Source organism: Amblyomma americanum, chromosome 8, assembly GCF_052857255.1.
Source record: "Amblyomma americanum isolate KBUSLIRL-KWMA chromosome 8, ASM5285725v1, whole genome shotgun sequence".
NCBI lineage: Eukaryota > Metazoa > Arthropoda > Arachnida > Ixodida > Ixodidae > Amblyomma > Amblyomma americanum.
Window position 1 is genome coordinate 84,870,037 of NC_135504.1, and position 25,121 is coordinate 84,895,157.

General features: G+C 54.2%; 22 non-coding genes across 22 annotated transcripts; all 22 read right to left on the reverse strand.

The window, feature by feature from the left end:
- Positions 1-150: 150 nt before the first annotated feature.
- On the reverse strand, positions 151-224 carry TRNAI-UAU (transfer RNA isoleucine (anticodon UAU)). The gene has a single exon. It is a non-coding gene; the product is annotated as a tRNA-Ile (tRNA).
- A 370-nt stretch (positions 225-594) lies between these two features.
- TRNAI-UAU (transfer RNA isoleucine (anticodon UAU)) lies at positions 595-668 on the reverse strand. The gene has a single exon. It is a non-coding gene; the product is annotated as a tRNA-Ile (tRNA).
- Positions 669-2,156: 1,488 nt separating this feature from the next.
- On the reverse strand, positions 2,157-2,230 carry TRNAI-UAU (transfer RNA isoleucine (anticodon UAU)). The gene has a single exon. It is a non-coding gene; the product is annotated as a tRNA-Ile (tRNA).
- A 572-nt stretch (positions 2,231-2,802) lies between these two features.
- Positions 2,803-2,876, reverse strand: TRNAI-UAU (transfer RNA isoleucine (anticodon UAU)). The gene has a single exon. It is a non-coding gene; the product is annotated as a tRNA-Ile (tRNA).
- Positions 2,877-3,245: 369 nt separating this feature from the next.
- Positions 3,246-3,319, reverse strand: TRNAI-UAU (transfer RNA isoleucine (anticodon UAU)). The gene has a single exon. It is a non-coding gene; the product is annotated as a tRNA-Ile (tRNA).
- A 2,364-nt stretch (positions 3,320-5,683) lies between these two features.
- On the reverse strand, positions 5,684-5,757 carry TRNAI-UAU (transfer RNA isoleucine (anticodon UAU)). The gene has a single exon. It is a non-coding gene; the product is annotated as a tRNA-Ile (tRNA).
- A 151-nt stretch (positions 5,758-5,908) lies between these two features.
- On the reverse strand, positions 5,909-5,982 carry TRNAI-UAU (transfer RNA isoleucine (anticodon UAU)). The gene has a single exon. It is a non-coding gene; the product is annotated as a tRNA-Ile (tRNA).
- A 370-nt stretch (positions 5,983-6,352) lies between these two features.
- Positions 6,353-6,426, reverse strand: TRNAI-UAU (transfer RNA isoleucine (anticodon UAU)). Its single transcript has one exon. It is a non-coding gene; the product is annotated as a tRNA-Ile (tRNA).
- Positions 6,427-7,913: 1,487 nt separating this feature from the next.
- TRNAI-UAU (transfer RNA isoleucine (anticodon UAU)) lies at positions 7,914-7,987 on the reverse strand. The gene has a single exon. It is a non-coding gene; the product is annotated as a tRNA-Ile (tRNA).
- Positions 7,988-8,559: 572 nt separating this feature from the next.
- Positions 8,560-8,633, reverse strand: TRNAI-UAU (transfer RNA isoleucine (anticodon UAU)). The gene has a single exon. It is a non-coding gene; the product is annotated as a tRNA-Ile (tRNA).
- Positions 8,634-9,002: 369 nt separating this feature from the next.
- On the reverse strand, positions 9,003-9,076 carry TRNAI-UAU (transfer RNA isoleucine (anticodon UAU)). Its single transcript has one exon. It is a non-coding gene; the product is annotated as a tRNA-Ile (tRNA).
- Positions 9,077-9,884: 808 nt separating this feature from the next.
- On the reverse strand, positions 9,885-9,958 carry TRNAI-UAU (transfer RNA isoleucine (anticodon UAU)). Its single transcript has one exon. It is a non-coding gene; the product is annotated as a tRNA-Ile (tRNA).
- Positions 9,959-12,785: 2,827 nt separating this feature from the next.
- TRNAI-UAU (transfer RNA isoleucine (anticodon UAU)) lies at positions 12,786-12,859 on the reverse strand. Its single transcript has one exon. It is a non-coding gene; the product is annotated as a tRNA-Ile (tRNA).
- Positions 12,860-15,016: 2,157 nt separating this feature from the next.
- TRNAI-UAU (transfer RNA isoleucine (anticodon UAU)) lies at positions 15,017-15,090 on the reverse strand. Its single transcript has one exon. It is a non-coding gene; the product is annotated as a tRNA-Ile (tRNA).
- Positions 15,091-16,295: 1,205 nt separating this feature from the next.
- TRNAI-UAU (transfer RNA isoleucine (anticodon UAU)) lies at positions 16,296-16,369 on the reverse strand. Its single transcript has one exon. It is a non-coding gene; the product is annotated as a tRNA-Ile (tRNA).
- A 370-nt stretch (positions 16,370-16,739) lies between these two features.
- On the reverse strand, positions 16,740-16,813 carry TRNAI-UAU (transfer RNA isoleucine (anticodon UAU)). Its single transcript has one exon. It is a non-coding gene; the product is annotated as a tRNA-Ile (tRNA).
- A 1,264-nt stretch (positions 16,814-18,077) lies between these two features.
- Positions 18,078-18,151, reverse strand: TRNAI-GAU (transfer RNA isoleucine (anticodon GAU)). Its single transcript has one exon. It is a non-coding gene; the product is annotated as a tRNA-Ile (tRNA).
- Positions 18,152-18,525: 374 nt separating this feature from the next.
- Positions 18,526-18,599, reverse strand: TRNAI-UAU (transfer RNA isoleucine (anticodon UAU)). The gene has a single exon. It is a non-coding gene; the product is annotated as a tRNA-Ile (tRNA).
- Positions 18,600-21,870: 3,271 nt separating this feature from the next.
- Positions 21,871-21,944, reverse strand: TRNAI-UAU (transfer RNA isoleucine (anticodon UAU)). Its single transcript has one exon. It is a non-coding gene; the product is annotated as a tRNA-Ile (tRNA).
- Positions 21,945-22,093: 149 nt separating this feature from the next.
- TRNAI-UAU (transfer RNA isoleucine (anticodon UAU)) lies at positions 22,094-22,167 on the reverse strand. Its single transcript has one exon. It is a non-coding gene; the product is annotated as a tRNA-Ile (tRNA).
- Positions 22,168-23,651: 1,484 nt separating this feature from the next.
- Positions 23,652-23,725, reverse strand: TRNAI-GAU (transfer RNA isoleucine (anticodon GAU)). Its single transcript has one exon. It is a non-coding gene; the product is annotated as a tRNA-Ile (tRNA).
- A 374-nt stretch (positions 23,726-24,099) lies between these two features.
- TRNAI-UAU (transfer RNA isoleucine (anticodon UAU)) lies at positions 24,100-24,173 on the reverse strand. Its single transcript has one exon. It is a non-coding gene; the product is annotated as a tRNA-Ile (tRNA).
- Between the last annotated feature and the right edge of the window lie 948 nt (positions 24,174-25,121).

Below are 25,121 nucleotides of genomic sequence, written 5' to 3' on the forward strand. Positions count from 1 at the left end.
GAACAATTCACGGCATCAAGGTAACCCACTCCATTCGTCCTTCTTCTATCCACACAACACGTTTGTGTGGGTGGCAGGGAAAAAACTGGCCCTCCCTGCGGCACGTACGGTCAGCTGCGCTGGGAGCAGGAGAAAAAAAAAAGGAAACCATGGCCTGCGCAGGGATCGCACGTGCGACCTTCGCGTTATAAGCACAACGCTCTAACCAACTGAGCTAGCACGCCAGAACAATTCACGGCATCAAGGTAACCCACTCCATTCGTCCTTCTATCCACACAACATATTTTGTGTGCGCGGCAGAGGAAAAACTGGCCCTCCCTGCGGCACGTACGGTCAGCTGCGCTGAGAGCAGGAGAAAAAAAAAGGAAACCATGGCCTGCGCAGGGATCGCACGTACTACCTTCGCGTTATAAGCAGGACGCTATAACCAACAGAGCTAGAAGTCAGAAAAATTCACGGCATCAAGGTAACCCACTCCATTCGTCCTTCTTCTATCCACACAACACGTTTGTGTGGGCGGCAGAGGAAAAACTTGCCCTCCGTGTGGCACGTACGGTCAGCTGCGCTGAGAGCAGGAGAAAAAAAAGGAAACCATGGCCTGCGCAGGGATCGCACGTGCGAACTTCGCGTTATAAGCACGACGCTCTAACCAACTGAGCTAGCAGGCCAGAACAATTCACGGCATCAAGGTAACCCACTTCATTCGTCCTTCTTCTATCCACACAACACGTTTTTGTGTGGGCGGCAGCGGAAAAACTGGCCCTCCCTGCGGCACGTACGGTCAGCTGCGCTGAGAGCAGGAGATAAAAAAGGCAACCATGGCCTTCGCAGGGATCGCACGTACGACCTTCGCGTTATGAGCACGACACTCTAACCGACTGAGCTAGCACGCCAGAACAATTCACGGCATCAAGGTAACCCACTCCATTCGTCCTTCTTCTATTCACATAACACGTTTGTGTGGGCGACAGAGGAAAAACTGGCCTCTCTCTGCGGCACGTACGGTCAGCTGCCCTGAGAGCAGGAGAAATAAAAGGAAACCATGGCCTGAGCAGGGATCGCACGTACGACCTTCGCGTTATTAGCACGACGCTCTAACCAACTGAGCTAGCACGCCAGAACAATTCACGGCATCAAGTTAACCCACTCCATTCGTCCTTCTTCTATCCACACAACACGTTGGGGTGGGCGTCAGAGGAAAAACTGGCCCTCCCTGCGGCACGTACCGTCAGCTGCGCTGAGAGCAGGAGCAAAAAAAAAGAAAACCATGGCCTGCGCAGGGATCGCACGTACGACCTTCGCGTTATGAGCACGACGCTGTAACCAACTGAGCTACCAGGGCAGAACAATTCACGGCATTAAGGTAACCCACTCCATTCGTCCTTCTTTTGTCCACACAACACGTTTGTGTGCGCGGCAGAGGAAAAACTGGCCCTCCCTGCGGCTCGTACGGTCAGCTGCGCTGAGAGCAGGAGAAAAAAAGGAAACCATGGCCTGCGCAGGGATCGCACGTACGACCTTCGCGTTATTAGCACGACGCTCTAACCAACTGAGCTAGCAGGGCAGAACAATTCACGGCATCAAGGAAACCCACTCCATTCGTCCTTCTTCTATCCACACAACACGTTTGTGTGGGCGGAAGAGGACAAACTGGCCCTCCCTGCACGTACGGTCAGCTGCGCTGAGAGCAGGATAAAAAAAAGGAAACCATGGCCTGCGCAGGGATCGCACGTACGACCTTCGCGTGTTATTAGCACGACGCTGTAACCAACTGAGCTACCACGCCAGAACAATTCACGGCATCAAGGGAACCCACTCCATTCGTCCTTCTTCTATCCACACAACACGTTTGTGTGGGCGGCAGAGGAAAAACTGGCGCTCCCTGCGCCACGTGCGGTCAGCTGCGCTGAGAGCAGGAGAAAAAAAAGGAAACCATGGCCTGCGCAGGGATCGCACGTACGACCTTCGCGTTATAAGCACGACGCTATAACCAACTGAGCTAGAAGCCAGAACAATTCACGGCATCAAGGTAACCCACTCCATTCGTCCTTCTTCTATCCACACAACACGTTTGTGTGGGCGGCAGAGGAAAAACTGGCCCTCCCTGCCTCACGTACGGTCAGCTGCGCTGAGAGCAGGAGAAAAAAAGGAAACCATGGCCTGCGCAGGAATCGCACGTGCGACCTTCGCGTTATAAGCACGACGCTCTAACCAACTGAGCTAGCAGGCCAGAACAATTCACGGCATCAAGGTAACCCACTCCATTCGTCCTTCTTCTATCCACACAACACGTTTGTGTGGGCGGCAGGGGAAAAACTGGCCCTCCCTGCGGCACGTACGGTCAGCTGCGCTGAGAGCAGGAGAAAAGAAAGGAAACCATGGCCTGCGCAGGGATCGCACGTACGACCTTCGCGTTATTGGCACGACGCTATAACCAACTGAGCTAGCACGCCAGAACAATTCACGGCATCAAGGTAACCCACTCCAATCGTCCTTCTTCAATCCACACAACACGTTTGTGTGGGCGGCAGAGGAAAAACTGGCATCTCTCTGCGGCACGTACGGTCAGCTGCGCTGAGAGCAGGAGCAAAAAAAGGAAACCATGGCCTGTGCAGGGATCGCACGACACTCTAAACAACTGAGCTAGCACGCCAGAACAATTCACGGCATCAAGGTAACCCACTCCTTTCGTCCTTATTCTATCCACACAACACGTTTGTGTGGGCGGCAGAGGAAAAACTGGCCCTCCCTGCGGCACGTACGGTCAGCTGCGCTGAGAGCAGGAGAAAAAAAAGGAAACCATGGCCTGCGCAGGGATCGTACGTGCGACCTTCGCGTTATAAGCACGACGCTCTAACCAACTGAGCTAGCACGCCAGAACAATTCACGGCATCAAGGTAACCCACTCCATTCGTCCTTCTATCCACACAACACGTTTGTGCGGGCGGCAGAGGAAAATTTGGCCCTCCCTGCGGCACGTACGGTCAGCTGCGCTGAGAGCAGGAGTAAAAAAAGGAAACAATGGCCTGCGCAGGGATCGCACGTGCGACATTCGCGTTATTAGCACGACGCTCTAACCAACTGAGCTAGTACGCCAGAACAATTCACGGCATCAAGGTAACCCACTCTATTCGTCCTTCTTCTATACGCACAACACGTTTGTGCGGGCGGCAGAGGAAAAACTGGCCCTCCCTGCGGCACGTACGGTCAGCTGCGCTGAGAGCAGGAGAAAAAAAAGGAAACCATGGCCTGCGCAGGGATCGTACGTGCGACCTTCGCGTTATAAGCACGACGCTCTAACCAACTGAGCTAGCACGCCAGAACAATTCACGGCATCAAGGTAACCCACTCCATTCGTCCTTCTTCTATCCACACAACACGTTTGTGCGGGCGGCAGAGGAAAAACTGGCCCACCCTTGCGGCACGTACGGTCAGCTGCGCTGAGAGCAGGACAAAAAAAGGAAACCATGACCTGCGCAGGGATCGCACGTACGACCTTCGCGTTATTAGCACGACACGCTAACCAACTGAGCTAGCACGCCAGAACAATTCACGGCATCAAGGTAAACCACTCCATTCGTCCTTCTATCCATTCAACACGTTTGTGTGGGCGGCAGAGTAAAACTAGCCCTCCCTGCGCCACGTACTGTCAGCTGCGCTGAGAGCAGCGGAAAAAAAGAAAACCATGGCCTGCGCAGGGATCGCACGTACGACCTTCGCGTTATTAGCACGACGCTCTGACCAACTGAGCTAGCAGGGAGAACAATTCACGGCATCAAGGAAACCCACTCCATTCGTCCTTCTTCTATCCACACAACACGTTTGTGTGGGCGGCAGGGGAAAAACTGGCCCTCCCTGCGGCACGTACGGTCAGCTGCGCTGAGAGCAGGAGCAAAAAAAGGAAACCATGGCCTGTGCAGGGATCGCACGTACGACCTTCGCGTCATTAGCACGACACTCTAACCAACTGAGCTAGCACGCCAGAACAATTCACGGCATCAAGGTAACCCACTCCATTCGTCCTTATTCTATCCACACAACACGTTTGTGTGGGCGGCAGAGGAAAAACTGGCCCTCCCTGCGGCACGTACGGTCAGCTGCGCTGAGAGCAGGAGAAAAAAAAGGAAACCATGGCCTGCGCAGGGATCGTACGTGCGACCTTCGCTTTATAAGCACGACGCTCTAACCAACTGAGCTAGCACGCCAGAACAATTCACGGCATCAAGGTAACCCACTCCATTCGTCCTTCTTCTATCCACACAACACGTTTGTGCGGGCGGCAGAGGAAAAACTGGCCCTCCCTGCGGCACGTACGGTCAGCTGCGCTGAGAGAAGGAGTAAAGAAAGGAAACAATGGCCTGCGCAGGGATCGCACGTGCGACCTTCGCGTTATTAGCACGACGCGCTAACCAACTGAGCTAGTACGCGAGAGCAATTCACGGCATCAAGGTAACCCACTTTATTCGTCCTTCTTCTATACGCACAACACGTTTGTGCGGGCGGGAGAGGAAAAACTGGCCCTCCCTGCGGCACGTACGGTCAGCTGCGCTGAGAGCAGGACGAAAAAAAGGAAACCATGGCCTGCGCAGGGATCGCACGTACGACCTTCGCGTTATTAGCACGACGCTATAACCAACTGAGCTAGCACGCCAGAACAATTCACGGCATCAAGGTAGCCCACTCCATTCGTCCTTATTCTATCCACACAACACGTTTGAGTGGGCGGCAGAGGAAAAATTGGCCTCTCACTGCGGCACGTACGGTCAGCTGCGCTGAGAGCAGCAGAAAAAAAAGGAAACCATGGCCTGCGCAGGGATCGCACGTACGACCTTCGCGTTATTAGCACGACGCTGTAACCAACTGAGCTAGCACGCCAGAACAATTCACGGCATCAAGGTAACCCACTCCATTCGTCCTTCTATCCACACAACACGTTTGAGTGGGCGGCAGAGGAAAAGCTGGCCCTCCCTGCGGCACGTACGGTCAGCTGCGCTGAGAGCAGGAGAAAAAAACGAAACCATGGCCTGCGCAGGGATCGCACGTACGACCTTCGCGTTATTAGCACGACGCTCTAACCAAGTGAGCTAGCAGGCCAGAACAGTTCACGGCATCAAGGTAACCCACTCCATTCGTCCTTCTATCCACACAACACGTTTGAGTGGGCGGCAGAGGAAAAACTGGCCCTCCCTGCGCCACGTGCGGTCAGCTGCGCTGAGAGCAGGAGCAAAAAAAGGAAACCATGGCCTGCGCAGGGTTCGCACTTACGATCTTCGCGTTATTAGCACGACGCTCTAACCAACTGAGCTAGCAGGCCAGAACAATTCACGGCATTAAGGTAACCCACTCCATTCGTCCTTCTATCCACACAACACGTTTGTGTGGGCGGCGGAGGAAAAACTGTCCCTCCCTGCGCCACGTACGGTCAGCTGCGCTGAGAGCAGGAGAACAAAAAGAAAACCATGGACTGCGCAGGGAACGCACGTACGACCTTCGCGTTATTAGCACGACGCTGTAACCAACTGAGCTAGCACGCCAGAACAATTCACGGCATCAAGGTAACCCACTCTATTCGTCCTTCTTCTATCCGCACAACACGTTTGTGCGGGCGGCAGAGGAAAAACTGGCCCTCCCTGCGGCACGTACGGTCAGCTGCGCTGAGAGCAGGAGAAAAAAAAGGAAACCATGGCCTGCGCAGGGATCGCACGTACGGCCTTCGCGTTATAAGCACGACGCTCTAACCAACTGAGCTAGCAGGCCAGAACAATTCACGGCATCAAGGTAACCCACTCCATTCGTCCTTCTTCTATCCACACAACACGTTTGTGTGGGTGGCAGGGAAAAAACTGGCCCTCCCTGCGGCACGTACGGTCAGCTGCGCTGGGAGCAGGAGAAAAAAAAAAGGAAACCATGGCCTGCGCAGGGATCGCACGTGCGACCTTCGCGTTATAAGCACAACGCTCTAACCAACTGAGCTAGCACGCCAGAACAATTCACGGCATCAAGGTAACCCACTCCATTCGTCCTTCTATCCACACAACATATTTTGTGTGCGCGGCAGAGGAAAAACTGGCCCTCCCTGCGGCACGTACGGTCAGCTGCGCTGAGAGCAGGAGAAAAAAAAAGGAAACCATGGCCTGCGCAGGGATCGCACGTACTACCTTCGCGTTATAAGCACGACGCTATAACCAACAGAGCTAGAAGCCAGAAAAATTCACGGCATCAAGGTAACCCACTCCATTCGTCCTTCTTCTATCCACACAACACGTTTGTGTGGGCGGCAGAGGAAAAACTTGCCCTCCGTGTGGCACGTACGGTCAGCTGCGCTGAGAGCAGGAGAAAAAAAAGGAAACCATGGCCTGCGCAGGGATCGCACGTGCGAACTTCGCGTTATAAGCACGACGCTCTAACCAACTGAGCTAGCAGGCCAGAACAATTCACGGCATCAAGGTAACCCACTTCATTCGTCCTTCTTCTATCCACACAACACGTTTTTGTGTGGGCGGCAGCGGAAAAACTGGCCCTCCCTGCGGCACGTACGGTCAGCTGCGCTGAGAGCAGGAGATAAAAAAGGCAACCATGGCCTTCGCAGGGATCGCACGTACGACCTTCGCGTTATGAGCACGACACTCTAACCGACTGAGCTAGCACGCCAGAACAATTCACGGCATCAAGGTAACCCACTCCATTCGTCCTTCTTCTATTCACATAACACGTTTGTGTGGGCGACAGAGGAAAAACTGGCCTCTCTCTGCGGCACGTACGGTCAGCTGCCCTGAGAGCAGGAGAAATAAAAGGAAACCATGGCCTGAGCAGGGATCGCACGTACGACCTTCGCGTTATTAGCACGACGCTCTAACCAACTGAGCTAGCACGCCAGAACAATTCACGGCATCAAGTTAACCCACTCCATTCGTCCTTCTTCTATCCACACAACACGTTTGGGTGGGCGTCAGAGGAAAAACTGGCCCTCCCTGCGGCACGTACCGTCAGCTGCGCTGAGAGCAGGAGCAAAAAAAAGAAAACCATGACCTGCGCAGGGATCGCACGTACGACCTTCGCGTTATGAGCACGACGCTGTAACCAACTGAGCTACCAGGGCAGAACAATTCACGGCATTAAGGTAACCCACTCCATTCGTCCTTCTTTTGTCCACACAACACGTTTGTGTGCGCGGCAGAGGAAAAACTGGCCCTCCCTGCGGCTCGTACGGTCAGCTGCGCTGAGAGCAGGAGAAAAAAAGGAAACCATGGCCTGCGCAGGGATCGCACGTACGACCTTCGCGTTATTAGCACGACGCTCTAACCAACTGAGCTAGCAGGGCAGAACAATTCACGGCATCAAGGAAACCCACTCCATTCGTCCTTCTTCTATCCACACAACACGTTTGTGTGGGCGGAAGAGGACAAACTGGCCCTCCCTGCACGTACGGTCAGCTGCGCTGAGAGCAGGATAAAAAAAAGGAAACCATGGCCTGCGCAGGGATCGCACGTACGACCTTCGCGTGTTATTAGCACGACGCTGTAACCAACTGAGCTACCACGCCAGAACAATTCACGGCATCAAGGGAACCCACTCCATTCGTCCTTCTTCTATCCACACAACACGTTTGTGTGGGCGGCAGAGGAAAAACTGGCGCTCCCTGCGCCACGTGCGGTCAGCTGCGCTGAGAGCAGGAGAGAAGAAAGGAAACCATGGCCTGCGCAGGGATCGCACGTACGACCTTCGCGTTATAAGCACGACGCTATAACCAACTGAGCTAGAAGCCAGAACAATTCACGGCATCAAGGTAACCCACTCCATTCGTCCTTCTTCTATCCACACAACACGTTTGTGTGGGCGGCAGAGGAAAAACTGGCCCTCCCTGCCTCACGTACGGTCAGCTGCGCTGAGAGCAGGAGAAAAAAAGGAAACCATGGCCTGCGCAGGAATCGCACGTGCGACCTTCGCGTTATAAGCACGACGCTCTAACCAACTGAGCTAGCAGGCCAGAACAATTCACGGCATCAAGGTAACCCACTCCATTCGTCCTTCTTCTATCCACACAACACGTTTGTGTGGGCGGCAGGGGAAAAACTGGCCCTCACTGCGGCACGTACGGTCAGCTGCGCTGAGAGCAGGAGAAAAGAAAGGAAACCATGGCCTGCGCAGGGATCGCACGTACGACCTTCGCGTTATTGGCACGACGCTATAACCAACTGAGCTAGCACGCCAGAACAATTCACGGCATCAAGGTAACCCACTCCAATCGTCCTTCTTCAATCCACACAACACGTTTGTGTGGGCGGCAGAGGAATAACTGGCATCTCTCTGCGGCACGTACGGTCAGCTGCGCTGAGAGCAGGAGCAAAAAAAGGAAACCATGGCCTGTGCAGGGATCGCACGACACTCTAACCAACTGAGCTAGCACGACAGAACAATTCACGGCATCAAGGTAACCCACTCCTTTCGTCCTTATTCTATCCACACAACACGTTTGTGTGGGCGGCAGAGGAAAAACTGGCCCTCCCTGCGGCACGTACGGTCAGCTGCGCTGAGAGCAGGAGAAAAAAAAGGAAACCATGGCCTGCGCAGGGATCGTACGTGCGACCTTCGCGTTATAAGCACGACGCTCTAACCAACTGAGCTAGCACGCCAGAACAATTCACGGCATCAAGGTAACCCACTCCATTCGTCCTTCTATCCACACAACACGTTTGTGCGGGCGGCAGAGGAAAAACTGGCCCTCCCTGCGGCACGTACGGTCAGCTGCGCTGAGAGCAGGAGTAAAAAAAGGAAACAATGGCCTGCGCAGGGATCGCACGTGCGACATTCGCGTTATTAGCACGACGCTCTAACCAACTGAGCTAGTACGCCAGAACAATTCACGGCATCAAGGTAACCCACTCTATTCGTCCTTCTTCTATACGCACAACACGTTTGTGCGGGCGGCAGAGGAAAAACTGGCCCTCCCTGCGGCACGTACGGTCAGCTGCGCTGAGAGCAGGAGAAAAAAAAGGAAACCATGGCCTGCGCAGGGATCGTACGTGCGACCTTCGCGTTATAAGCACGACGCTCTAACCAACTGAGCTAGCACGCCAGAACAATTCACGGCATCAAGGTAACCCACACCATTCGTCCTTCTTCTATCCACACAACACGTTTGTGCGGGCGGCAGAGGAAAAACTGGCCCACCCTTGCGGCACGTACGGTCAGCTGCGCTGAGAGCAGGACAAAAAAAGGAAACCATGGCCTGCGCAGGGATCGCACGTACGACCTTCACGTTATTAGCACGACACGCTAACCAACTGAGCTAGCACGCCAGAACAATTCACGGCATCAAGGTAAACCACTCCATTCGTCCTTCTATCCATTCAACACGTTTGTGTGGGCGGCAGAGTAAAACTAGCCCTCCCTGCGCCACGTACGGTCAGCTGCGCTGAGAGCAGCGGAAAAAAAGAAAACCATGGCCTGCGCAGGGATCGCACGTACGACCTTCGCGTTATTAGCACGACGCTCTAACCAAGTGAGCTAGCAGGCCAGAACAGTTCACGGCATCAAGGTAACCCACTCCATTCGTCCTTCTATCCACACAACACGTTTGAGTGGGCGGCAGAGGAAAAACTGGCCCTCCCTGCGCCACGTACGGTCAGCTGCGCTGAGAGCAGGAGCAAAAAAAGGAAACCATGGCCTGCGCAGGGTTCGCACTTACGATCTTCGCGTTATTAGCACGACGCTCTAACCAACTGAGCTAGCAGGCCAGAACAATTCACGGCATTAAGGTAACCCACTCCATTCGTCCTTCTATCCACACTACACGTTTGTGTGGGCGGCGGAGGAAAAACTGTCCCTCCCTGCGCCACGTACGGTGAGCTGCGCTGAGAGCAGGAGAAAAAAAAAGGAAACCATGGCCTGCGCAGGGATCGCACGTACGACCTTCACGTTATAAGCACGACGCTCTAACCAACTGAGCTAGCAGGCCAGAACAATTCACGGCATCAAGGTAACCCACTCCATTCGTCCTTCTTCTATCCACACAACACGTTTGTGCGGGCGGCAGAGGAAAAACTGGCCCTCCCTGCGGCACGTACGGTCAGCTGCGCTGAGAGCACGAGTAAAAAAAGGAAACAATGGCCTCTGCAGGGATCGCACGTACGACCCTCGCGTTATTAGCACGACACTCTAACCGACTGAGCTAGCACGCCAGAACAATTCACGGCTTCAAGGTAACCCACTTCATTCGTCCTTCTTCTATCCACACAACACGTTTGTGCGGGCGGCAGAGGAAAAACTGGCCCTCCCTGCGGCACGTACGGTCAGCTGCGCTGAGAGCAGGAGAAAAAAAAGGATACCATGGCCTGCGCAGGGATCGCACGTGTGACCTTCGCGTTATAAGGACGACGCTATAACCAACTGAGCTAGCACGCCAGAACAATTCACGGCATCAAGGTAACCCACTCCATTCGTCCTTATTCTATCCACACAACACGTTTGTGTGGGCGGCAGAGGAAAAATTGGCCTCTCTCTGCGGCACGTACGGTCAGCTGCGCTGAGAGCAGGAAAAAGAAAGGAAACCATGGCCTGCGCAGGGATCGCACGTACGACCTTCGCGTTATTAGCACGACGCTCTAACCAACTGAGCTAGCAGGGCAGAACAATTCACGGCATCAAGGAAACCCACTCCATTCGTCCTTCTTCTATCCACACAACACGTTTGTGTGGGCGGAAGAGGACAAACTGGCCCTCCCTGCGCCACGTACGGTCAGCTGCGCTGAGAGCAGGAGAAAAAAAAGGAAACCATGGCCTGCGAAGGGATCGCACGTGCGACCTTCGCGTTATTAGCACGACGCTCTAACCAACTGAGCTAGCACGCCAGAACAATTCACGGCATCAAGGTAACCCACTCCATTCGTCCTTCTTCTATCCACACAACACGTTTGTGCGGGCGGCAGAGGAAAAACTGGCCCTCCCTGCGGCACGTACGGTCAGCTGCGCTGAGAGCAGGAGAAAAAAAAGGAAACCATGGCCTGCGCAGGGATCGCACGTGCGACCTTCGCGTTATTAGCACGACGCTATAACCAACTGAGCTATCACGCCAGAACAATTCACGGCATCAAGGTAACCCACTCCTTTCGTCCTTTTTCTATCCACACAACACGTTTGTGTGGGCGGCAGAGGAAAAATTGGCCTCTCTTTGCGGCACGTACGGTCAGCTGCGCTGAGAGCAGGAAAAAGAAAGGAAACCATGGCCTGCGCAGGGATCGCACGTACGAGCTTCGCGTGTTATTAGCACGACGCTGTAACCAACTGAGCTACCACGCCAGAACAATTCACGGCATCAAGGTAACCCACTCCATTCGTCCTTCTTCTATTCACACAACACGTTTGTGTGGGCGGCAGAGGAAAAACTGGCCTCTCTCGGCGGCACGTACGGTCAGCTGCCCTGAGAGCAGGAGAAATAAAAGGAAACCATGGCCTGAGCAGGGATCGCACGTACGACCTTCGCGTTATTAGCACGACGCTCTAACCAACTGAGCTAGCACGCCAGAACAATTCACGGCATCAAGTTAACCCACTCCATTCTTCCTTCTTCTATCCACACAACACGTTTGGGTGGGCGGCAGAGGAAAAACTGGCCCTCCCTGCGGCACGTACCGTCAGCTGCGCTGAGAGCAGGAGCAAAAAAAAGAAAACCATGGCCGGCGCAGGGATCGCACGTACGACCTTCGCGTTATGAGCACGACGCTGTAACCAACTGAGCTACCAGGGCAGAACAATTCACGGCATTAAGGTAACCCACTCCATTCGTCCTTCTTTTGTCCACACAACACGTTTGTGTGGGCGGAAGAGGACAATCTGGCCCTCCCTGCGCCACGTACGGTCAGCTGCGCTGAGAGCAGGAGAACAAAAAGGGAAACCATGGCCTGCGCAGGGATCGCACGTACGACCTTCGCGTTATTAGCACGACGCTGTAACCAACTGAGCTAGCAGGGCAGAACAATTCACGGCATCAAGGTAACCCACTCCATTCATCCTTCCATCCACACAACACGTTTGTGTGCGCGGCAGAGGAAAAACTGGCCCTCCCTGCGGCACGTACGGTCAGCTGCGCTGAGAGCAGGAGAAAAAAAGGAAACCATGGCCTGCGCAGGGATCGCACGTACGACCTTCGCGTTATTAGCACGACGCTCTAACCAACTGAGCTAGCAGGGCAGAACAATTCACGGCATCAAGGAAACCCACTCCATTCGTCCTTCTTCTATCCACACAACACGTTTGTGTGGGCGGAAGAGGACAAACTGGCCCTCCCTGCGCCACGTACGGTCAGCTGCGCTGAGAGCAGGATAAAAAAAAGGAAACCATGGCCTGCGCAGGGATCGCACGAACGACCTTCGCGTGTTATTAGCACGACGCTGTAACCAACTGAGCTACCACGCCAGAACAATTCACGGCATCAAGGGAACCCACTCCATTCGTCCTTCTTCTATCCACACAACACGTTTGTGTGGGCGGCAGAGGAAAAACTGGCGCTCCCTGCGCCACGTGCGGTCAGCTGCGCTGAGAGCAGGAGAAAAAAAAGGAAACCATGGCCTGCGCAGGGATCGCACGTACGACCTTCGCGTTATAAGCACGACGCTATAACCAACTGAGCTAGAAGCCAGAACAATTCACGGCATCAAGGTAACCCACTCCATTCGTCCTTCTTCTATCCACACAACACGTTTGTGTGGGCGGCAGAGGAAAAACTGGCCCTCCCTGCCTCACGTACGGTCAGCTGCGCTGAGAGCAGGAGAAAAAAAAGAAAACCATGGCCTGCGCAGGAATCGCACGTGCGACCTTCGCGTTATAAGCACGACGCTCTAACCAACTGAGCTAGCAGGCCAGAACAATTCACGGCATCAAGGTAACCCACTCCATTCGTCCTTCTTCTATCCACACAACACGTTTGTGTGGGCGGCAGGGGAAAAACTGGCCCTCCCTGCGGCACGTACTTTCAGCTGCGCTGAGAGCAGGAGAAAAGAAAGGAAACCATGGCCTGCGCAGGGATCGCACGTACGACCTTCGCGTTATTGGCACGACGCTATAACCAACTGAGCTAGCACGCCAGAACAATTCACGGCATCAAGGTAACCCACTCCATTCGTCCTTCTTCTATCCACACAACACGTTTGTGCGGGCGGCAGAGGAAAAACTGGCCCTCCCTGCGGCACGTACGGGCAGCTGCGCTGAGAGCAGGAGAAAAAAAAGGAAACCATGGCCTGCGCAGGGATCGCACGTGCGACCTTCGCGTTATTAGCACGACGCTATAACCAACTGAGCTAGCACGCCAGAACAATTCACGGCATCAAGGTAACCCACTCCTTTCGTCCTTATTCTATCCACACAACACGTTTGTGTGGGCGGCAGAGGAAGAATTGGCCTCTCTTTGCGGCACGTACGGTCAGCTGCGCTGAGAGCAGGAAAAACAAAGGAAACCATGGCCTGCGCAGGGATCGCACGTACGAGCTTCGCGTGTTATTAGCACGACGCTGTAACCAACTGAGCTACCACGCCAGAACAATTCACGGCATCAAGGTAACCCACTCCATTCGTCCTTCTTCTATTCACACAACACGTTTGTGTGGGCGGCAGAGGAAAAACTGGCCTCTCTCTGCGGCACGTACGGTCAGCTGCCCTGAGAGCAGGAGAAATAAAAGGAAACCATGGCCTGAGCAGGGATCGCACGTACGACCTTCGCGTTATTAGCACGACGCTCTAACCAACTGAGCTAGCACGCCAGAACAATTCACGGCATCAAGTTAACCCACTCCATTCGTCCTTCTATCCACACAACACGTTTGGGTGGGCGGCAGAGGAAAAACTGGCCCTCCCTGCGGCACGTACCGTCAGCTGCGCTGAGAGCAGGAGCAAAAAAAAGAAAACCATGGCCGGCGCAGGGATCGCACGTACGACCTTCGCGTTATGAGCACGACGCTGTAACCAACTGAGCTACCAGGGCAGAACAATTCACGGCATTAAGGTAACCCACTCCATTCGTCCTTCTTTTGTCCACACAACACGTTTGTGTGGGCGGAAGAGGACAATCTGGCCCTCCCTGCGCCACGTACGGTCAGCTGCGCTGAGAGCAGGAGAACGAAAAGGGAAACCATGGCCTGCGCAGGGATCGCACGTACGACCTTCGCGTTATTAGCACGACGCTGTAACCAACTGAGCTAGCAGGGCAGAACAATTCACGGCATCAAGGTAACCCACTCCATTCATCCTTCCATCCACACAACACGTTTGTGTGCGTGGCAGAGGAAAAAGACTGGCCCTCCCTGCGGCACGTACGGTCAGCTGCGCTGAGAGCAGGAGAAAAAAAGGAAACCATGGCCTGCGCAGGGATCGCACGTACGACCTTCGCGTTATTAGCACGACGCTCTATCCAACTGAGCTAGCAGGGCAGAACAATTCACGGCATCAAGGAAACCCACTCCATTCGTCCTTCTTCTATCCACACAACACGTTTGTGTGGGCGGAAGAGGACAAACTGGCCCTCCCTGCGCCACGTACGGTCAGCTGCGCTGAGAGCAGGATAAAAAAAAGGAAACCATGGCCTGCGCAGGGATCGCACGTACGACCTTCGCGTGTTATTAGCACGACGCTGTAACCAACTGAGCTACCACGCCAGAACAATTCACGGCATCAAGGGAACCCACTCCATTCGTCCTTCTTCTATCCACACAACACGTTTGTGAAGGCGGCAGAGGAAAAACTGGCGCTCCCTGCGCCACGTGCGGTCAGCTGCGCTGAGAGCAGGAGAAAAAAAAGGAAACCATGGCCTGCGCAGGGATCGCACGTACGACCTTCGCGTTATAAGCACGACGCTATAACCAACTGAGCTAGAAGCCAGAACAATTCACGGCATCAAGGTAACCCACTCTATTCGTCCTTCTTCTATCCACACAACACGTTTGTGTGGGCGGCAGAGGAAAAACTGGCCCTCCCTGCCTCACGTACGGTCAGCTGCGCTGAGAGCAGGAGAAAAAAAAGGAAACCATGGCCTGCGCAGGAATCGCACGTGCGACCTTCGCGTTATAAGCACGACGCTCTAACCAACTGAGCTAGCAGGCCAGAACAATTCACGGCATCAAGGTAACCCACTCCATTCGTCCTTCTTCTATCCACACAACACGTTTGTGTGGGCGGCAGGGGAAAAACTGGAAACCATGGCCTGCGCAGGGATCGCACGTACGACCTTCGCGTTATTGGCACGACGCTATAACCAACTGAGCTAGCACGCCAGAACAATTCACGGCATCAAGGTAACCCACTCCAATCGTCCTTCTTCAATCCACACAACACGTTTGTGTGGGCGGCAGAGGAAAAACTGGCATCTCTCTGCGGCACGTACGGTCAGCTGCGCTGAGAGCAGGAGCAAAAAAAGGAAACCATGGCCTGTGCAGGGATCGCACGTGCGACATTCGCGTGATTAGCACGACGCTCTAACCAACTGAGCTAGTACGCCAGAACAATTCACGGCATCAAGGTAACCCACTCTATTCGTCCTTCTTCTATACGCACAACACGTTTGTGCGGGCGGCAGAGGAAAAACTGGCCCACCCTTGCGGCACGTACGGTCAGCTGCGCTGAGAGCAGCGGAAAAAAGGAAACCATGGCCTGCGCAGGGATCGCACGTACGACCTTCGCGTTATTAGCACGACGCTCTAACAAAGTGAGCTAGCAGGCCAGAACAGTTCACGGCATCAAGGTAACCCACTCCATTCGTCCTTCTATCCACACAACACGTTTGAGTGGCCGGCAGAGGAAAAACTGGCCCTCCCTGCGCCACGTACGGTCAGCTGCGCTGAGAGCAGGGGCAAAAAAAGGAAACCATGGCCTGCGCAGGGTTCGCACTTACGATCTTCGCGTTATTAGCACGACGCTCTAACCAACTGAGCTAGCAGGCCAGAACAATTCACGGCATTAAGGTAACCCACTCCATTCGTCCTTCTATCCACACACACGTTTGTGTGGGCGGCGGAGGAAAAACTGTCCCTCCCTGCGCCACGTACGGTCAGCTGCGCTGAGAGCAGGAGAACAAAAAGAAAACCATGGACTGCGCAGGGAACGCACGTACGACCTTCGCGTTATTAGCACGACGCTGTAACCAACTGAGCTAGCACGCCAGAACAATTCACGGCATCAAGGTAACCCACTCCATTCGTCCTTTTTCTATCCACACAACACGTTTGTGTGGGCGGCAAAGGAAAAACTGGCCCTCCCTGCGCCATGTACGGTGAGCTGCGCTGAGAGCAGGAGAAAAAAAAAGGAAACCATGGCCTGCGCAGGGATCGCACGTACGACCTTCACGTTATAAGCACGACGCTCTAACCAACTGAGCTAGCAGGCCAGAACAATTCACGGCATCAAGGTAACCCACTCCATTCGTTCTTCTTCTATCCACACAACACGTTTGTGTGGGCGGCAGGGGAAAAACTGGCCCTCCCTGCGGCACGTACGGTCAGCTGCGCTGGGAGCAGGAGAAAAAAAAGGAAACCATGACCTGCGCAGGGATCGCACGTGCGAACTTCGCGTTATAAGCACGACGCTCTAACCAACTGAGCTAGCACGCCAGAACAATTCACGGCATCAAGGTAACCCACTCCATTCGTCCTTCTATCTACACAACACATTTTGTGTGTGCGGCAGAGGAAAAACTGGCCCTCCCTGCGGCACGTACGGTCAGCTGCGCTGAGAGCAGGAGAAAAAAAAGGAAACCATGGCCTGCGCAGGGATCACACGTGCGAACTTCGCGTTATAAGCACGACGCTCTAACCAACTGAGCTAGCAGGCCAGAACAATTCACGGCATCAAGGTAACCCACTTCACTCGTCCTTCTTCTATCCACACAACACGTTTTTGTGTGGGCGGCAGCGGAAAAACTGGCCCTCCCTGCGGCACGTACGGTCAGCTGCGCTGAGAGCAGGAGATAAAAAAGGAAACCATGGCCTTCGCAGGGATCGCACGTACGACCTTCGCGTTATTAGCACGACGCTATAACCAACTGAGCTAGCACGCCAGAACAATTCACGGCATCAAGGTAACCCACTCCATTCGTCCTTCTTCTATCCACACAACACGTTTGTGCGGGCGGCAGAGGAAAAACTGGCCCTCCCTGCGGCACGTACGGTCAGCTGCGCTGAGAGCAGGAGTAAAAAAAGGAAACAATGGCCTGTGCAGGTGTCGCATGTACGACCCTCGCGTTATTAGCACGACACTCTAACCGACTGAGCTAGCACGCCAGAACAATTCACGGCTTCAAGGTAACCCACTCCATTCGTCCTTCTTCTATCCACACAACACGTTTGTGCGGGCGGCAGAGGAAAAACTGGCCCTCCCTGCGGCACGTACGGTCAGCTGCGCTGAGAGCAGGAGAAAAAAAAGGAAACCATGGCCTGCGCAGGGATCGCACGTGCGACCTTCGCGTTATTAGCACGACGCTATAACCAACTGAGCTAGCACGCCAGAACAATTCACGGCATCAAGGTAACCCACTCCTTTCGTCGTTATTCTATCCACACAACACGTTTGTGTGGGCGGCAGAGGAAAAATTGGCCTCTCTCTGCGGCACGTACGGTCAGCTGCGCTGAGAGCAGGAAAAAGAAAGGAAACCATGGCCTGCGCAGGGATCGCACGTACGACCTTCGCGTTATTAGCACGACGCTGTAACCAACTGAGCTAGCAGGGCAGAACAATTCACGGCATCAAGGTAACCCACTCCATTCATCCTTCCATCCACACAACACGTTTGTGTGCGCGGCAGAGGAAAAACTGGCCCTCCCTGCGGCACGTACGGTCAGCTGCGCTGAGAGCAGGAGAAAAAAAAGGAAACCATGGCCTGCGCAGGGATCGCACGTGCGACCTTCGCGTTATTAGCACGATGCTATAACCAACTGAGCTAGCACGCCAGAACAATTCACGGCATCAAGGTAACCCACTCCATTCGTCCTTCTTCTATCCACACAACACGTTTGGGTGGGCGGCAGAGGAAAAACTGGCCCTCCCTGCGGCACGTACGGTCAGCTGCGCTGAGAGCAGGAGCAAAAAAAAGAAAATCATGGCCTGCGCAGGGATCGCACGTACGACCTTCGCGTTATCAGCACGACGCTCTAACCAACTGAGCTAGCAGGGCAGAACAATTCACGGCATCAAGGAAACCCACTCCATTCGTCCTTCTTCTATCCACACAACACGTTTGTGTGGGCGGACGAGGACAAACTGGCCCTCCCTGCGCCACGTACGGTCAGCTGCTCTGAGAGCAGGAGAAATAAAAGGAAACCATGGCCTGCGCAGGGATCGCACGTACGAGCTTCGCGTGTTATTAGCACGACGCTGTAACCAACTGAGCTACCACGCCAGAACAATTCACGGCATCAAGGTAACCCACTCCATTCGTCCTTCTTCTATCCACACAACACGTTTGTGTGGGCGGCAGAGGAAAAACTGGCCCTCCCTGCCTCACGTACGGTCAGCTGCGCTGAGAGCAGGAGAAAAAAAAGGAAACCATGGCCTGCGCAGGAATCGCACGTGCGACCTTCGCGTTATAAGCACGACGCTCTAACCAACTGAGCTACCAGGCCAGAACAATTCACGGCATCAAGGGAACCCACTCCAATCGTCCTTCTTCTATCCGCACAACACGTTTGTGTGGGCGGCAGAGGAAAAACTGGCCCTCCCTGCGGCACGTACGGTCAGCTGCGCTGAGAGCAGGAGATAAAAAAGGAAACCATGGCCTTCGCAGGGATCGCACGTACGACCTTCGCGTTATTAGCACGACGCTATAACCAACTGAGCTAGCACGCCAGAACAATTCACGGCATCAAGGTAACCTACTCCATTCGTCCTTCTTCTATCCACACAACACGTTTGTGCGGGCGGCAGAGGAAAAACTGGCCCTCCCTGCGGCACGTACGGTCAGCTGCGCTGAGAGCAGGAGTAAAAAAAGGAAACAATGGCCTGTGCAGGTGTCGCATGTACGACCCTCGCGTTATTAGCACGACACTCTAACCGACTGAGCTAGCACGCCAGAACAATTCACGGCTTCAAGGTAACCCACTCCATTCGTCCTTCTTCTATCCACACAACACGTTTGTGCGGGCGGCAGAGGAAAAACTGGCCCTCCCTGCGGCACGTACGGTCAGCTGCGCTGAGAGCAGGAGAAAAAAAAGGAAACCATGGCCTGCGCAGGGATCGCACGTGCGACCTTCGCGTTATTAGCACGACGCTATAACCAACTGAGCTAGCACGCCAGAACAATTCACGGCATCAAGGTAACCCACTCCTTTCGTCCTTATTCTATCCACACAACACGTTTGTGTGGGCGGCAGAGGAAAAATTGGCCTCTCTCTGCGGCACGTACGGTCAGCTGCGCTGAGAGCAGGAAAAAGAAAAGAAACCATGGCCTGCGCAGGGATCGCACGTACGACCTTCGCGTTATTAGCACGACGCTGTAACCAACTGAGCTAGCAGGGCAGAACAATTCACGGCATCAAGGTAACCCACTCCATTCATCCTTCCATCCACACAACACGTTTGTGTGCGCGGCAGAGGAAAAACTGGCCCTCCCTGCGGCACGTACGGTCAGCTGCGCTGAGAGCAGGAGAAAAAAAAGGAAACCATGGCCTGCGCAGGGATCGCACGTGCGACCTTCGCGTTATTAGCACGACGCTATAACCAACTGAGCTAGCACGCCAGAACAATTCACGGCATCAAGGTAACCCACTCCATTCGTCCTTCTTCTATCCACACAACACGTTTGGGTGGGCGGCAGAGGAAAAACTGGCCCTCTCTGCGGCACGTCCGGTCAGCTGCGCTGAGAGCAGGAGCAAATAAAAAAAAATCATGGCCTGCGCAGGGATCGCACGTACGACCTTCGCGTTATTAGCACGACGCTCTAACCAACTGAGCTAGCAGGCCAGAACAATTCACGGCATCAAGGTAACCCACTCCATTCGTCCTTCTTCTATCCACACAACACGTTTGTGTGGGCGGCAGGGGAAAAACTGGCCCTCCCTGCGGCACGTACGGTCAGCTGCGCTGAGAGCAGGAGAAAAGAAAGGAAACCATGGCCTGCGCAGGGATCGCACGTACGACCTTCGCGTTATTAGCACGACACTATAACCAACTGAGCTAGCACGCCAGAACAATTAGCGGCATCAAGGTAACCCACTCCAATCGTCCTTCTTCTATCCGCACAACACGTTTGTGTGGGCGGCAGAGGAAAAACTGGCATCTCTCTGCGGCACGTACGGTCAGCTGCGCTGAGAGCAGGAGCAAAAAAAGGAAACCGTGGCCTGTGCAGGGATCGCACGTACGACCTTCGCGTTATTAGCACGACACTCTAACCAACTGAGCTAGCACGCCAGAACAATTCACGGCATCAAGGTAACCCACTCCATTCGTCCTTATTCTATCCACACAACACGTTTGTGTGGGCGGCAGAGGAGAAACTGGCCCTCCCTGCGGCACGTACGGTCAGCTGCGCTGAGAGCAGGAGTAAAAAAAGGAAACAATGGCCTGCGCAGGGATCGCACGTGCGACATTCGCGTTATTAGCACGACGCTCTAACCAACTGAGCTAGTACGCCAGAACAATTCACGGCATCAAGGTAACCCACTCTATTCGTCCTTCTTCTATACGCACAACATGTTTGTGCGGGCGGCAGAGGAAAAACTGGCCCACCCTTGCGGCACGTACGGTCAGCTGCGCTGAGAGCAGGACAAAAAAAGGAAACCATGGCCTGCGCAGGGATCGCACGTACGACCTTCGCGTTATTAGCACGACACGCTAACCAACTGAGCTAGCACGCCAGAACAATTCATGGCATCAAGGTAAACCACTCCATTCGTCCTTCTATCCATTCAACACGTTTGTGTGGGCGGCAGAGTAAAACTAGCCCTCCCTGCGCCACGTACGGTCAGCTGCGCTGAGAGCAGCAGAAAAAAAAAGGAAACCATGGCCTGCGCAGGGATCGCCCGTACGACCTTCGCGTTATTAGCACGACGCTCTAACCAAGTGAGCTAGTAGGCCAGAACAGTTCACGGCATCAAGGTAACCCACTCCATTCGTCCTTCTATCCACACAACACGTTTGAGTGGGCGGCAGAGGAAAAACTGGCCCTCCCTGCGCCACGTACGGTCAGCTGCGCTGAGAGCAGGAGCAAAAAAAGGAAACCATGGCCTGCGCAGGGTTCGCACTTACGATCTTCGCGTTATTAGCACGACGCTCTAACCAACTGAGCTAGCAGGCCAGAACAATTCACGGCATTAAGCTAACCCACTCCATTCGTCCTTCTATCCTTCTATCCACACTACACGTTTGTGTGGGCGGCGGAGGAAAAACTGTCCCTCCCTGCGCCACGTACGGTCAGCTGCGCTGAGAGCAGGAGAACAAAAAGAAAACCATGGACTGCGCAGGGAACGCACGTACGACCTTCGCGTTATTAGCACGACGCTGTAACCAACTGAGCTAGCACGCCAGAACAATTCACGGCATCAAGGTAACCCACTCCATTCGTCCTTTTTCTATCCACACAACACGTTTGTGTGGGCGGCAGAGGAAAAACTGGCCCTCCCTGCGCCACGTACGGTGAGCTGCGCTGAGAGCAGAAGAAAAAAAAAGGAAACCATGGCCTGCGCAGGGATCGCACGTACGACCTTCGCGTTATTAGCACGACACGCTAACCAACTGAGCTATCACGCCAGAACAATTCACGGCATCAAGGTAACCCACTCCATTCGTCCTTCTTCTATCCACACAACACGTTTGTGTGGGCGGCAGGGGAAAAACTGGCCCTCCCTGCGGCACGTACGGTCAGCTGCGCTGGGATCAGGAGAAAAAAAAAGGAAACCATGGCCTGCGCAGGGATCGCACGTGCGACCTTCGCGTTATAAGCACAATGCTCTAACCAACTGAGCTAGCACGCCAGAACAATTCACGGCATCAAGGTAACCCACTCCATTCGTCCTTCTTCTATCCACACAACACGTTTGTTTGGGCGGCAGAGGAAAAACTGGCCCTCCGTGTGGCACGTACGGTCAGCTGCGCTGAGAGCAGGAGTAAAAAAAGGAAACCATGGCCTGCGCAGGGATCGCACGTGCGAACTTCGCGTTATAAGCACGACGCTCTAACCAACTGAGCTAGCAGGCCAGAACAATTCACGGCATCAAGGTAACCCACTCCATTCGTCCTTCTTCTATCCACACAACACGTTTTTGCGGGCGGCAGAGGAAAAACTGGCCCTCCCTGCGGCACGTACGGTCAGCTGCGCTGAGAGCAGGAGTAAAAAAAGGAAACAATGGCCTGTGCAGGGATCGCACGTACGACCCTCGCGTTATTAGCACGACACTCTAACCGACTGAGCTACACGCCAGAACAATTCACGGCTTCGAGGTAACCCACTCCATTCGTACTTCTTCTATCCACACAACACGTTTGTGCGGGCGGCAGAGGAAAAACTGGCGCTCCCTGCGGCACGTACGGTCCAGCTGCGCTGAGAGCAGGAGAAAATAAAGGAAACCATGGCCTGCGCAGGATCGCACGTACGACCTTCGCGTTATTAGCACGACGCTATAACCAACTGAGCTAGCACGCCAGAACAATTCACGGCATCAAGGTAACCCACTCCATTCGTCCTTCTTCTATCCACACAACACGTTTGTGCGGGCGGCAGAGGAAAAACTGGCCCTCCCTGCGGCACGTACGGTCAGCTGCGCTGAGAGCAGGAGTAAAAAAAGGAAACAATGGCCTGTGCAGGTGTCGCATGTACGACCCTCGCGTTATTAGCACGACACTCTAACCGACTGAGCTAGCACGCCAGAACAATTCACGGCTTCAAGGTAACCCACTCCATTCGTCCTTCTTCTATCCACACAACACGTTTGTGCGGGCGGCAGAGGAAAAACTGGCCCTCCCTGCGGCACGTACGGTCAGCTGCGCTGAGAGCAGGAGAAAAAAAAGGAAACCATGGCCTGCGCAGGGATCGCACGTGCGACCTTCGCGTTATTAGCACGACGCTATAACCAACTGAGCTAGCACGCCAGAACAATTCACGGCATCAAGGTAACCCACTCCTTTCGTCGTTATTCTATCCACACAACACGTTTGTGTGGGCGGCAGAGGAAAAATTGGCCTCTCTCTGCGGCACGTACGGTCAGCTGCGCTGAGAGCAGGAAAAAGAAAGGAAACCATGGCCTGCGCAGGGATCGCACGTACGACCTTCGCGTTATTAGCACGACGCTGTAACCAACTGAGCTAGCAGGGCAGAACAATTCACGGCATCAAGGTAACCCACTCCATTCATCCTTCCATCCACACAACACGTTTGTGTGCGCGGCAGAGGAAAAACTGGCCCTCCCTGCGGCACGTACGGTCAGCTGCGCTGAGAGCAGGAGAAAAAAAAGGAAACCATGGCCTGCGCAGGGATCGCACGTGCGACCTTCGCGTTATTAGCACGATGCTATAACCAACTGAGCTAGCACGCCAGAACAATTCACGGCATCAAGGTAACCCACTCCATTCGTCCTTCTTCTATCCACACAACACGTTTGGGTGGGCGGCAGAGGAAAAACTGGCCCTCCCTGCGGCACGTACGGTCAGCTGCGCTGAGAGCAGGAGCAAAAAAAAGAAAATCATGGCCTGCGCAGGGATCGCACGTACGACCTTCGCGTTATCAGCACGACGCTCTAACCAACTGAGCTAGCAGGGCAGAACAATTCACGGCATCAAGGAAACCCACTCCATTCGTCCTTCTTCTATCCACACAACACGTTTGTGTGGGCGGACGAGGACAAACTGGCCCTCCCTGCGCCACGTACGGTCAGCTGCTCTGAGAGCAGGAGAAATAAAAGGAAACCATGGCCTGCGCAGGGATCGCACGTACGAGCTTCGCGTGTTATTAGCACGACGCTGTAACCAACTGAGCTACCACGCCAGAACAATTCACGGCATCAAGGTAACCCACTCCATTCGTCCTTCTTCTATCCACACAACACGTTTGTGTGGGCGGCAGAGGAAAAACTGGCCCTCCCTGCCTCACGTACGGTCAGCTGCGCTGAGAGCAGGAGAAAAAAAAGGAAACCATGGCCTGCGCAGGAATCGCACGTGCGACCTTCGCGTTATAAGCACGACGCTCTAACCAACTGAGCTACCAGGCCAGAACAATTCACGGCATCAAGGGAACCCACTCCAATCGTCCTTCTTCTATCCGCACAACACGTTTGTGTGGGCGGCAGAGGAAAAACTGGCCCTCCCTGCGGCACGTACGGTCAGCTGCGCTGAGAGCAGGAGATAAAAAAGGAAACCATGGCCTTCGCAGGGATCGCACGTACGACCTTCGCGTTATTAGCACGACGCTATAACCAACTGAGCTAGCACGCCAGAACAATTCACGGCATCAAGGTAACCTACTCCATTCGTCCTTCTTCTATCCACACAACACGTTTGTGCGGGCGGCAGAGGAAAAACTGGCCCTCCCTGCGGCACGTACGGTCAGCTGCGCTGAGAGCAGGAGTAAAAAAAGGAAACAATGGCCTGTGCAGGTGTCGCATGTACGACCCTCGCGTTATTAGCACGACACTCTAACCGACTGAGCTAGCACGCCAGAACAATTCACGGCTTCAAGGTAACCCACTCCATTCGTCCTTCTTCTATCCACACAACACGTTTGTGCGGGCGGCAGAGGAAAAACTGGCCCTCCCTGCGGCACGTACGGTCAGCTGCGCTGAGAGCAGGAGAAAAAAAAGGAAACCATGGCCTGCGCAGGGATCGCACGTGCGACCTTCGCGTTATTAGCACGACGCTATAACCAACTGAGCTAGCACGCCAGAACAATTCACGGCATCAAGGTAACCCACTCCTTTCGTCCTTATTCTATCCACACAACACGTTTGTGTGGGCGGCAGAGGAAAAATTGGCCTCTCTCTGCGGCACGTACGGTCAGCTGCGCTGAGAGCAGGAAAAAGAAAAGAAACCATGGCCTGCGCAGGGATCGCACGTACGACCTTCGCGTTATTAGCACGACGCTGTAACCAACTGAGCTAGCAGGGCAGAACAATTCACGGCATCAAGGTAACCCACTCCATTCATCCTTCCATCCACACAAC